At 38.0% G+C, this 13,349-nt stretch overlaps 1 long non-coding RNA gene, 2 other non-coding genes and 2 pseudogenes across 3 annotated transcripts; 4 read left to right on the top strand and 1 right to left on the bottom strand.

Moving 5' to 3' along the window:
- Positions 1-572: 572 nt before the first annotated feature.
- LOC149879668 (5S ribosomal RNA) lies at positions 573-691 on the bottom strand. The gene has a single exon (XR_016446559.1). It is a non-coding gene; the product is annotated as a 5S ribosomal RNA (ribosomal RNA).
- Positions 692-4,511: 3,820 nt separating this feature from the next.
- Positions 4,512-6,450, top strand: LOC149879667 (uncharacterized). Its single transcript, XR_016446422.1, has 3 exons — positions 4,512-4,723; positions 4,905-5,795; positions 6,063-6,450. It is a non-coding gene; the product is annotated as an uncharacterized LOC149879667 (long non-coding RNA).
- Positions 6,451-6,561: 111 nt separating this feature from the next.
- On the top strand, positions 6,562-6,740 carry LOC149879666 (U2 spliceosomal RNA; annotated as a pseudogene).
- A 5,762-nt stretch (positions 6,741-12,502) lies between these two features.
- LOC149879665 (U2 spliceosomal RNA) lies at positions 12,503-12,734 on the top strand (annotated as a pseudogene).
- A 110-nt stretch (positions 12,735-12,844) lies between these two features.
- Positions 12,845-13,008, top strand: LOC149879664 (U1 spliceosomal RNA). Its single transcript, XR_016446664.1, has one exon. It is a non-coding gene; the product is annotated as a U1 spliceosomal RNA (small nuclear RNA).
- The last annotated feature ends 341 nt before the right edge of the window (positions 13,009-13,349 follow it).

Below are 13,349 nucleotides of genomic sequence, written 5' to 3'. Positions count from 1 at the left end.
TGCAACTTTAGACTTGCGAGGGTTTCTTTCATGGCCGCCGAGAGGACGGGGAAGATTCCCGGGTATCCCCGTGTATCTACAAACGATATTTTAAAAATCATTTTTTTAAAAGATTTAAATAGTTTTGACTTTTAAAAGATTTCATTAACTTTCGTTTTTAATTTTTAATGACTAGAGCACACTTCTATTGGTCCTGGGTATGTAATTGATCACAACGAGGGCCCCTTAAGAAAACTTCCCCTGGGCCCTCGTTGACTATGGTGGCTATAGTCCCTTTAACCGTTGCCCTTGTTGTTCAGCATCAAAACTAGCTTTCTGGCTTTTGTGCGAGGAAAAAGAGCGCCATTTTCTTTCCCTCAGAGATGCGGAGACGGAAGAAGCGCCCTCACACACCTTTCGACCAGTCGCTCCCCTTTCAATCGACACCACCCAGGCAGGGCCGTGTTTATGCATATTCTTTTGCAGGGGATGAGTTCTGTGTATCTTAGAGTCAACTGAAAAAGCAGATTTTGTAAAGAAAAGGGAGTCCCCTTTGGCGACTTTTTTTTTTTTTTTTCGTAAACGGTTGCAAAAGCCTACGGCACCAGGAGTTCCCAGGCGGTCACCCATCCAAGTACTACCCTGGCCCGACGATGCTTAACTTCCGTGATCGGACGAGAACGGGTGTATTCACCGTGGTATGGTCGTAGGCAATAGTGTACGGCTTTAATTTAAAATTTAAAGTTTCTAACGCCTTAACAATAATTTTTAACGGATGTGTGGCTATGAAAATAGCCTTTTGTGTTGTTTATACCGCCGTTTACTGGGCTGCTGGCTTTGGAACCTTCTCGTTCTTTTTGGGAAGCAACACAGCTTGAATGTTTGGCAACACACCGCCGCTCGCAATTGTAACACCTGACAACAACTTGTTTAACTCTTCGTCGTTGCGAACAGCTAGCTGTAAGTGACGAGGAATGATCCTGGCTTTTTTGTTATCGCGTGCAGCATTACCAGCTAACTCTAAGATTTCGGCGGAGAGGTATTCCAAAACTGCAGCTAAGTAGACCGGTGCGCCTGAACCGATGCGATTGGCGTAATGCCCTTTGCGCAAAAATCGGTGAACGCGACCAACAGGAAACTGAAGACCCGCTCTAAAAGATCGAGTTTTTGCCTTGGCCTTAGCTTTTCCTCCTTTTCCACGTCCTGACATTTTATTTTCTAACACAAGCAGAGACAGACAGACGGACCAGAGATCTCGTGCGCCTTTTTTTTATTTTAAACAGCAAAAAGTTTGCTATTCTTATCAAAATAGAGTGGTCTCAAAGTCAACCTTTTTTTAACCAATAGTAAAAAAGAAATAAACGATGCTCAAACAACTTAATCTTTTAAGAACCAATAGAAGTGCATATGACGCAAGAGTTTTCAAGTTGGAGGCTACAACTTTATCTTAAATTAAATCCAGTTGCAATGCAATGAAAACAAACGAAAAGAATTTTTACTGTTAGGCCCGTCGAAATGTCAGACGCACAAAAAACCGGAGGAAAACAAGCGCCAAAGGTGGCGAAAAAAGGCGAGAAGCGCGCCGGTAAGAAAGGTGGTAAAATCGCTGGAACTGGTGACAAGAAGCGCAAGAGAAAGAGACGAGAGTCTTATGCCATTTACATTTACAACGTCCTGAAGCAAGTTCACCCTGATGTCGGTGTTTCTTCTAAAGCAATGAGCATCATGAATTCTTTCGTGAACGACATTTTCGAAAGAATTGCTTCTGAAGCTTCGCGGCTCGCCCTTCAAAATAAGAAATCTACGATCTCTTCGCGTGAAATTCAAACCGCCGTGCGCCTTTTACTTCCCGGTGAACTTGCTAAACACGCAGTGAGCGAAGGCACCAAGGCTGTTACCAAGTACACCAGCAGTAAGTAGATCAAAATCCGCTCAAACGGCTATTTTTATAGCCACGCATCTTTTAAAAACATTAGACGCATTAACGAAATAGGTTCAAATGAAAATATCTGTTGCAATCGCTATATTTAATTGTGCAAACAATGCCAAGTGCAGAATAGCTAAACTAGCTGCTAAAATAAAACACTTAAACTGCTGCATCCGTCCTAGGCTATGAACAACTTAAAACCTTTTTTTTTCTTCTTCAAAATTGCTCTCAAACTCCCCTTTTCTAGAATATACATCGACCTAAAAAGCACGGAGCAGTTACCGGTGAGGTTACTGTGACTTTCAAACTCAATTAGTGTAATTGTTACTACCTGACAAAGTCCTAAATGCCGCGCAACGTTTTAAAGAAATGTGTACCTATGAAAATAGCCGTTTGATGAAGGATTGAGCAGTACAGGTTATTTCTTGTCCACTTTTGCGGTGGCACTCTTTGCAGCGACTTTCTTCTTAGGTGCTGTTTCAGCTTTCTTTACCGCGGGTTTTTTAGCAACCGGTAGCTTGGCGCTCCTTTTTAACTGGAGCGCATGAAATAGCACCAGCGCGACTAATCTTAGTGAGAGCAGTTCTACTTTTGAAAGTGTATGATCAACGCTGGCTTCTAAAAATCCATTAGTCGATTGTCGCTATACCTATGCTGCCACGCAAACTCAATAGTGGTGGGGATCACAAACACGCAAGATAGTACGACTGCAAGAATATTTAATGCGTTGGCAAAGTGTTCAAAGTATTCAAATGTTGTCAGCAAAATTGTTACATCAACGGGTAAAGAAAACTGACGTTCTGTAAAGCTATCAAAATGTATCAAGGTGTAGAAAAAGTCTAATTAAAACAGTTAATAGTACCGCTGTCATTTTGTAGATGATTTTTTATGGATTATGTTAGTTATGGAAAAATAATTGGTGCATGAAAGGGTCAATGGGATAGTTACGAAACTACAAATGTTGTTAATGTTTGTAAGAAAATAAGACCGAGGAAGTAGACACAGTGTAATATCGTCAGTACAAATCATAATCTGATCACAATCGGAAAAAAAAAGAAGAAGAAGAATACAGTTTTGTTTGTAAATTTTTTTTTAATGACTCATAAAAAGGCTTGGGTACTAGTGATAACCCACAAGCTCTAAAATATCTAAAAAGATGCACTGTCTTCCGACCAGAGTTTCGGCACGGAAAAAACACATACTACAATTTAGTCACTGTGTATTAAGGTATGCATCAAATACTTGCCAATCGCATTTCGTTCATTTCGGGGTTTCGGGAAGGGGAATGATAAAAAAAAAAAAGAAAGAATTCGCAACTGAGCGTCCGCGGTGCACCCATCTTACTAGGCTGCGCGAGTAAGCAGAAACCGTTACTATGCTCTTAGCTAAACCAATGATATTTATACTAACTAGATGTAAAACTTCAAATAAATTTCGTAAGAAATTGTGAAGCAAGTTTTTTAAGTTTTTAAAGCCGGTAGCCTCTTTATTTAAACTGACAATAATTCGTTTGTTTTAATCGATGTTTTTATGATTCTGGCTGGCAAAAAAAAACTTGCTTGGCAAAAAAATATGCTTCACTGCGAAAGCGCGAGTTAAATATCTAGTTAATATACACTTAACCGCAAAATTAACGCACCACATACATTTCGATTTATTTTAATTGTGGTCATATATTTTGACAAACGTGTTAAGAATAGAACACATGAACACAGTTATTTCGATGATAATAATAAAAGCGACTTTGAGGATGGTGAGAAAAGAAAAGAAAAGAAAGAAAAACAAACTAAAACTAGAAATATGGTAAGTAATAAAATTAAGGTAAGTAACAAAATAAACTAAGATGATTATTGTTGTTATGCACACTAATACAGCTTAAAATGTAACATTTTTGACTTATCAATATCTAGTGTTGCCACATCTTGATGTTGTTGCAGCCAGACAGCACCGTGGATTTCTTTTAATTAGAGGTGTAATCGTTTCTTGAAGGATATCTTCACATACGCGGATAAGACTTTGTCGCAACTCGTCTAGGTGGTGGATGTTGACTTCTAACACAGCGTGCCATTATGCCCCAAAGATGCTCTATTGGGTTCATATCTGGACTGCAAGCCGGCCACTCCAAAACTTGAATAGTAGCATTTTGTAAGTATTCAGTAACAACATGCGCCGTATGTGGTCTAGCATTATCTTACATAAGAAGGAATCCATCTCCCATGAACGATGCAAGAGGTACCAAAAAAGGTTTTAAAATGTCAGCTTATGTATCGTTGAGAAGTCAGAACAGACGTGTTGCTCAAATGACAGTTATCATTGAGCAACACATCTGTTCATACTAACTTTATACATACTTTTCTTTTAAAAGTGAGGTTTAGTTACAGCAAAACGTGCTGCTTATGAAAAGCTGCTACAATTTGGAAACTAAAACGGAATAAAGCCTACAAATGACGTCACAATAAACATTATTATCGACTTTGTATTTGATAAATCCGGGAAATACGTAATATTTTTCAAAATAAGTCGGAATTTATAAGTGGTGCGTTAATTTTGCGGTAAAGTGCATATCATTGAGTTTAACAACGGTGCAGTGGTTACGCGCAGTCCTACTGAAATTTTTGGTGTTGGCGTAGCGTCAAGAGCAGAAAAGGTGCTTTTAGCTTGTTTCGAAAAAAAAAAAGAAAATAAAAAAAAGGGAAACTAAACAAATTAAATCCTGTTTTATCTTCTCATACAGTAGCTGATGCCAAAACCAAGACAAGTGACAAGTTTAGAGGAGTTCACACAGTTTTTTTAACGATTTTTCAAGAATGCTTTAAGGTAATAAAAAGTACTGTGCTATTTTATTTTCAATCTTTTCACCTTATTTTGGTGTTTGTGTTTTAAAATTTGAAGCAGTTTAACCCCTATTGTTGTGCCCACTTTACTTTTTCAAGTCTTCAAATACTTAAGAATAGTTTCTGATGAAAAAATCCTTTCAAAAATAAATTTTCATTTTTAGAAGCATCAACTTTATGAAGGAGTAGTCACAAAAGACTTTCATGAGTGCAGTTACAGAGTTTGTTCTGAGTTCCTGGATTATCCAGAATGCAAGTTGCAATACTCTTTAGAGCATCCCACTCAATGAATAAGAAGTGGGAAATTCTTCTTGATTTTATTGGTGAGTGAAACAGAAATAGGATCTTTCTAAGACTTTTACCTATTTCTTTAGTTTGTTCATAGCTTTGTTTCATTTACAGTTATACTGACACAACCCCAATAAAGTAATGCTTAATTAGGTATGCTTTTCACTGGACAATCTATAGCTTCTTTGGAATGATCCCTTTAATTCGATTAAAGATATGCGATAAAATTTTAAAAAAATTACATACTCATTACATTTTGAACTGAACCTTTTGTTTGGCTTTCTCACATTATGTTTTATAGAGTTACTGCTAAAGTTAACTCAGCCTCAGGTAGCAAGTCTGATTATTGAAAATAAGTTATTGAAAGAGAATTTTGAGTGTTGTCCTGGGGCAAGGTTAAGGGTTAAGTTAGGTTAGCAGAGCATATAATATTGAAGCAGTTAAAGTTTCAAGAAAAAGGTAAGTCATGTTTCTTCGATAGTTTACCAGAACCATTTTTTAAAAGTGATAGTTTGAAAAAGTTGACCTTTAGCCAACAAGTAAACATCCTTTTAACTGACTTGGGAATTATATTTTTAAGTTTATTCTCCATCAATCCTGAGCTTCTAATTTGTACGCAAATACATTTGCAGGCTTAATTTAGGTTAGGTAATATGTTAAAAAATGTAATATTTAAAAAAAATACTTTGCTTATTGTTCCAGGTCTCATTAACTTTTACCACGCTCTGCGAGTTTGTGATTGGAAAAATGCAGATACAGTGTGCAAGGTATGTATGCTTTACCTTTGCTAACCTAATGCTGTGTCGGTTTAGTGTCATAAATTTTTTCATTTTCCATTTGTCATTTGATATTTTGTCAGTGGATGTTTTAGGTCACTTTTTAAAATTGTTTTACCTTTTTGTCAGTAAACATTTAAAGTGTTCATTTCTTGCAATAACTAAAGTATCTGAAAAATATTTTCTTGCTACTCAGTTTAAATTCTTAACTTAATTTGCACCATCCCAATTTTTAAACTTTCAAGCTTGTTTTTTTAGACTTTGTGAGGAATTACTACTTGGGAAAGGATCGAGGCTAATGACAAGCAAGTCCTCCTAAACTCTGCTGTTTCTTGGCGACCCTGGTGATGAATTAAAGTACTGTCATTACAACAGTTGAAAAGAACATTTAAATACAGAGGTTCTCAAAATGCTTTTTGACAGAGAAATCTGTCGGACGCTCATATACAGAGTTGATTTTCAGTTGTTCAACTTGGCCTTTGATCACATCTGCTGCCCAGCGTTAAATTTAAAAGCCTTTAAACGTTTTTTATGTTTTGGTTAATTGGGTTATTTTTGAAAGAAGCTTGTTATTTTTGAAAGAAGCTGGGTTATTTTTGAAAAAAAGCCCAAATGTTTTAGAGTGAAATTGATGCAGTACAAGAAAGCCATGTTTTCATCGTTGAAACTTAAAGTTACCCATCGACTTGATCATTCAAATGTCCACAAGTTTTTTCGTTGAGAGGGAGGGAGCCGGGACAAAGTCGTTGCAAAAAGTATCGCTTCTCGGCCTAATGGCTAAGATCAAGTGTAGTATCTTTTAGTGATTTTAGTAAAGTTTTAATAAAGTTTATCTTGAGTTCTTTCTTATTGAGTTTTTAAAAAAATTAGTTTTACTTGCTTCGGTGGTTTATTTATGGTTTTGCATCTCGCTGCGAAGACTTAGAGACACCCCGCGTAAGAGACTATTTTCCTTCAAAACTTTTTTTCTCCTCCGTAGAGGCGAAAACGTAACTTTCCTCTGTAGCGAAGCCTTTGCTACAGAAACTTTTAAAAAACACTTACCCAAGTGAAAAACTTTAAAGATATACAGTTCGCTGTATATCTTCTTTTTTTAATTTTTTTAAGCCGAATTTATTCGCAGAGTTTTCTCCTAGGTTTCTTTTGACAAAAACCTAGAACACTTTCTTTAGCTACCCTAGCTAAACAAAAGAAACAGCCCTAAAAAGCAAAACAAAAAAATAAAAGCAGAGCGTAAACTAAATCAAATCGCAAAAAATGGAAACTCTCAAAGTCCAATCGATTTCAAAGCTAACTACTTCTGAAACCAAAGCAGAAGGCATTTCAAATAGCCAAAAATTTGTTGAGAACGGTCAGCCACATTCTACTGACCAACAAAAAATCAAATCTGCTGACCCGAAACCTTCAAACGAAGACGCAAACAAACAAAAAAACGGGTCAGCACTTTCTTTTGCAGAGGCGCTGAAAAAGAAACAGCCCGGAACAGCACCACCACAAGACTTCCAAACAAACACAAAAGAAGCCGAAAAAAGAGCTTTAAAAGAGGAAATACACTCCCGGATCTTTCAACTAATGTCCTTTACCAAAGACCAAACCCCAAATGGAATAGAAAAAAAAGTGGGAGAAATACAAGTAGCAATCCAAAAGGTGATTGGCCCAGGATGCATAACATCCATACAATATACGGGAAGGGGCCAATACACGGTAGAACTTAAATCGAAAGAGAAAGTCCAAGAGCTAACTCTAAAGGGATTAAACATTCCGGGAGAATTACAGAAGACAACAATCAAACCGAGAAGAAACCAAGTACTATTAATCACGATCAAGACAGACGCATCGGTACTAAACCAAGAGATCTATGAAGAGCTTAAAGATTTTGGTAAGATAGTAAATATTTCTTACGGATATTACACAAGCAACAACCAAATACGAGACGGACGGAGACTCGTTCACATCATCCCGACTGTTGACGTAAGCAAAATACCTCCGACAATTAAGATAGACAACAGGCTGCACCACCTATATTTCAGGGGAAAAAACACGACACCCATACACAAACCAAGAGACACACAAGAGCTACTGGCAGACCTAGCAATTTCAGACACTGACAAAATGTCACAAGATGAGGACGAAGACGGGGAAATAGAAAAAACACAAAAACAAGAAGCAGACAAACCCCATAACATACAAAACGCAACAAACGGAGAGACGGAAAAGAAAAAACAAATGACGCTGATACCCAAACCAGCACCCAGACCCCAAACAAGCATAACGCTACCACACAAAACGGAAACCCAACCAGTACCGACAACAACAAAAAAGCAAGACAACACAAACGAAAAAAACACTGAGCTTGAACACACCAACAACGCTGACGTCACAAGACAGTCACAAAACTCGACACCGACTCCTACACCAATGGAAACAGAGCCTACGGTGACGGACACAAAAACAGACACCCAACAAAAACCTACGAAAAGAAAAAGTGTGACGACGCCAACAAAAGAAACTAAAATGAACGACATAAAAACGAAACGAAAACCTAACCGACCAGAGACCTAACTTAACCAACTACACACACGATATCTCCAAACTAAAAAAATAAAAATAAAAATGACTATTACAATAAAAACAATGAATACGGCTGGTATGCGAAATCTCCAGAGAAGAAGGGAGATTTTGCATAACATACAGCAATCAGAACAACACATAACTTTTCTACAAGAGACGCACATCACGCCTGACTTGTACAGACAAACAGCTACGCTATGCACAGGCACCATACTATTCAGCTCCGGAAAACAAAACACCGACGGAACACTCATACACATAAAAGACCCTACAATCAAACCGACAAACACCGTAAACGACGTACAAGGTAAATACCAAATCACAGACATACACATTGACAAACTAGACATTACTATGATAAACGTATACGCACCATCAGGAAACACCACACAACACCAATACAAACGAAAAGAATTCTGGGAAAACCTAAAAAACATACTATGCACGCCCAGAATTCGAGACAGACATTACATACTGGCGGGGGACTTTAACGTAACACTATCAGACAAAGACAGACGTTCACCAGCACTACAAAAATACAGATGCATTTCACAACACGCACTACAAGACCTTATTTACACTTTAGACGTAGAAGACATTTACCGCACACTCCACCCAAACGAACAACAATACACACACTATCACAGCCAGACAAAGACGAGAACAAGAATAGACAGAATTTACACAAGCAAGACTCTAAGACAATACATCACAAATGCAGAACACCAACCCACCACACTTTCAGACCATTATAACGCACCGACAATCACCATAAACGTACAGCCCCAACCGAGAGGAAGGGGATACTGGATACTGAACAACACCCTACTAAATGACAAGACATACATAGACCTCATGACAAAACAAATAACCATTCAAACAGAAAAACACCCAGACTTTAGACAAATACCAGAATGGTGGGAAAATACAAAAAAACAGATAAAAGAAACAACACTGAAATACGCACACAAACGACACAAACAGAACAAAACACAAGAACTGAGACTAACGAGAAAACTGAGAAACACACTGAGAAAGGAGGAACGGAAACATCTAGACAACACCATGAGCACGAACATTAGACACAAACTCGAACATATACAGAGACGAAAAGAAGAAGCCGCACGAATACGAACAAAACAGATACGGAACATAGACGGAGAACGCCCGACGAACTACTTTTGCAATTTAGAAAAACAAAGACAGGCACACCACGAAATAACGGAACTGAGAGACAAACAAGGACAATTACAGCAAGACCCCGAACAGATACTAAACGTTATGACGGACTTTTACGAATCACTATACACCAAAGAAGACCTGAACATACAGACACAGACAGAAATACTAACCGAAACGAAGACCCCCCGACTAACAGAAACACAAAGAAAATTATGCGACGAAGACTATACAGAACAAGAAATCACAACAGCACTACAAAACATGAAAAACGAAAAGACACCAGGCACAGACGGACTGACAGCGGAGTTCTATAAAAAATTCTGGCCGCTGTTGACAAAACACTTTACAAAAATGACAAACGCAGTACTGGACCGATCTTACTTAACACAATCACAAAGAGACGCTCTAATCACATGCATATACAAAAAAGGAGACAGAACAGACATAACAAACTGGCGACCTATCTCCCTACTGAACATAGACTACAAACTCATCACAAAGACAATGACGAACAGAATAAAAAATACATTACCACACATCATCAGCCAATACCAGACTGCATGCATCCCACACAGACAAATACACATGAACCTACTGTACACCAGAGACATTATAAAAATAGCAAACATCGAAGACATGAGAAACACAGCAATCATATCCATCGACCAAATAAAAGCATTCGACAGAGTAGACTGGACGTACCTTTTCAAAACACTGACGAAATACAACTACGGACCCAAGACTATACGAAACATAAAAACGCTATACACAAACATATCCACAAAAATAAAAACAAACGGACACATCTCACGACCGTTTTACCCGACAAGAGGGGTAAGACAAGGATGCCCTCTATCCATGACACTTTACATACTACAGGCAGACATACTAATACAAAACATAACACAAAACAAACACATAAAAGGCATAAAGACAAACTACAACGAAACAAAGGTAACAGCATACGCGGACGACACACTCTTCTACATCACGAAACTGAAATCCTTACAGAACCTAGACAAAACCCTACACAGATTCGAAACCGCTACCGGACAGAAACTCAACAGAGACAAATGCCAAGGACTGTGGATAGGACAAAACAAAGACAAAAAAACCGGACCGCTTGGCTTCGACTGGACAGAAAACAAAATACGCACACTAGGCCTGACTTTCCCCAATGACGGAACAGACGACATAACAGAAAACTGGAACAGATGTACACACAAATTCAAAAAACAAATACAAGACTGGAAGAGACAAAATCTGAGTATTAAGGGAAAAATCACAGTGGTGAACACCTTAATACTCAGCAAACTATGGCACACTCTACAAATACTACCGACACCAAACAAAAAACAGATTGACAAGACCATGACACCGATATACGACTTTATATGGAACAACGCGAAAACAAGAATCAACAAAACACAGCTACATCAGACAATACGCAACGGAGGACAAAACCTAATAGACATAAACACAAAAGCACAGACACTACAAACAAAATGGACGATCAAAATACTCACACACAATACACACATGCCATGGACAGACACAGCAATACACTTTTTAAACAGATACCGGAACGCAAGACAAAACAAATACACGCTAAACACAGCCACCACACCCAACGAAAAACCCCCTATACCCAAAACATACAGAGACTTAATACACAACTGGGAGACATTTACCAAAGACATAAAAGTACAAGACGACACACTCGAAGCCATACTGAACCAACCGCTATACTATAACCCCCTACTGCCAACAAAACCCACTACAGAAAACCCGTTCCCCCCCCTACCGAGACCCACAAAACACACAAAAACGCAAGACATACAAATAATAGCAGACTTGTGTAACTTATCGACACCAGGACTACTCACAGCAGACAAACTAGAAATACCACACAAAACACTAACAGAAATAACAAAACGGATACCGACCACATGGATGCACAAACTGAACACAGAAACACCAAATTACACATATCGCAAATACATCCCATCCATCCACATAGAAAACAAAAACAGAAAACTGACACAGATAACGAACAAACAAATATACCACAGAATACTGACATCAAAAATGACACCCCCCGACAGACATATAAAATGGAACAGAAAACTCCCACCCGGACAAACGCCCATAACAAAACGAGACTGGGACAGAAAATTTCAAAAACTACAAGACAGAAACCTATATAACAAAGCCAACGAAATACAATACAAATACATACACAGAAAACTCCCATCACTCAACACTATGCACAAATGGAACAAAAACATAGACAAAACATGCAAACGATGCGACAAAAACGAAACGGAAACATTGCAACACTGGTTCTACTACTGCCCAGACACACAGAAAATATGCATACAAATCATAAACATACTGAACACCATATACCCAAACGACAAATACAGCAATACCCTAAAATTTTTTCTTATGGGTACTGCAACCGCACAAGACAGAAGTATAGGCGACACATGCATAGACACCTTTTACGAAACAATACAACACACACGAAACGCACTGATTTTCGAAAACAAAAAACTAAACGCTCCACTGCACTTTCACACGCTACTAATAAAGAGACTGAGAACAGAAATAAAGACAGAAAACAAAAATCAAAACACCTACAAAACCGCTATTAAAATTTGCGACGAAAACATCAAAAAACATTACAAAAACACAACAACACAAAACAACATAACCCTCGACAAATAATATCCGTAATATATAAAATGTAAATAATGTAAATAAAAAAAAAAAAAAAAAAAAAAAAAAAAAAAAAAAAAAAAAAAAACTTGACTAAGTAAAAAAAAAAAAAAAAAAAAAAAAAAAAAAAAAAAAAAAAAAAAAAATATTATATAGCAAAAAATCAAATAAAAAATATATACGATTGTAAATAAATTTATCACGAAATTGTAAATATGTAAATTATACCGTCCACAGCTGCCCATGGCTGATGTGACGTAAAAGGAAATAAAAAAAAAAAAAAAAAAAGATCAAGTGTAGTATCTGTTCTTATCAGTTTAATATCTGGTACGCCGGCATAGTCCGGCTCATATATTAATCTGATTTTTGGCATTTGGTCAAGGGATCGTAGGTTTACCTCGCCCTGACCGCGGGTTGCCTCGGCGTTGCACTACTGCTGAGCGCGGCCCATACTATAGAGAAGGAAAAAAAAAAAGCAAACAAACGGGACGATGCGGTGTGCAATCGAAAACCCACAATTGAGAAGATTGGGGCACGTCCGAGGCTGCCCACACAACGGGAAAAGCATACTTACCTGACGGGGAAGTAAACCTGATCAACATGGGGCTTCTTCCAGGGTGAGGCTCTTGCATTGCACTTCGCCTGGGCTGACCCCTGCGATTACCGCTAACGTCGGTAACTCGACCGTACAATTTCTGGTAGTGGGGGCCTGCGTTCGCGCTCGCCCCCTCCTCTAACGACTTAAAAAAAAAACCTCTCCTCTCACCCCTAAGAGTCTACTGCATATTTTGAGAGGCGCATACAAAGTCTGCTATAAGTGCAAATAAATTTTATTTATTTCAAAAGTTGTTGTTTTTTTTTTTTTTGTTTTTTTTTTTTTTTGTACAAAATCAATAAAAATCTAAGAATCGCAAAGAGGCAACCAAATAAGCATAGGAGCGACGAGAATCGTTTCAACGTGACAACCAGCAAGCGTGATCGACCGGTTACAATCCCGGAAATCACTCGACGGCGGAACAAAATGTGACAGTCACAACAGTGAAAACGAGTCGCTGTAATAAAAAACAATGA

Source organism: Hydra viridissima, unplaced genomic scaffold (genome assembly GCF_058129835.1).
Source record: "Hydra viridissima isolate aposymbiotic clone 2 unplaced genomic scaffold, HvirCarnegie_v1 scaffold_13, whole genome shotgun sequence".
Classification (NCBI taxonomy): Eukaryota; Metazoa; Cnidaria; class Hydrozoa; order Anthoathecata; family Hydridae; genus Hydra; species Hydra viridissima.
The sequence above is the reverse complement of the archived record's forward strand: the minus strand, read 5'-3'. Positions and strand labels throughout refer to the sequence as shown.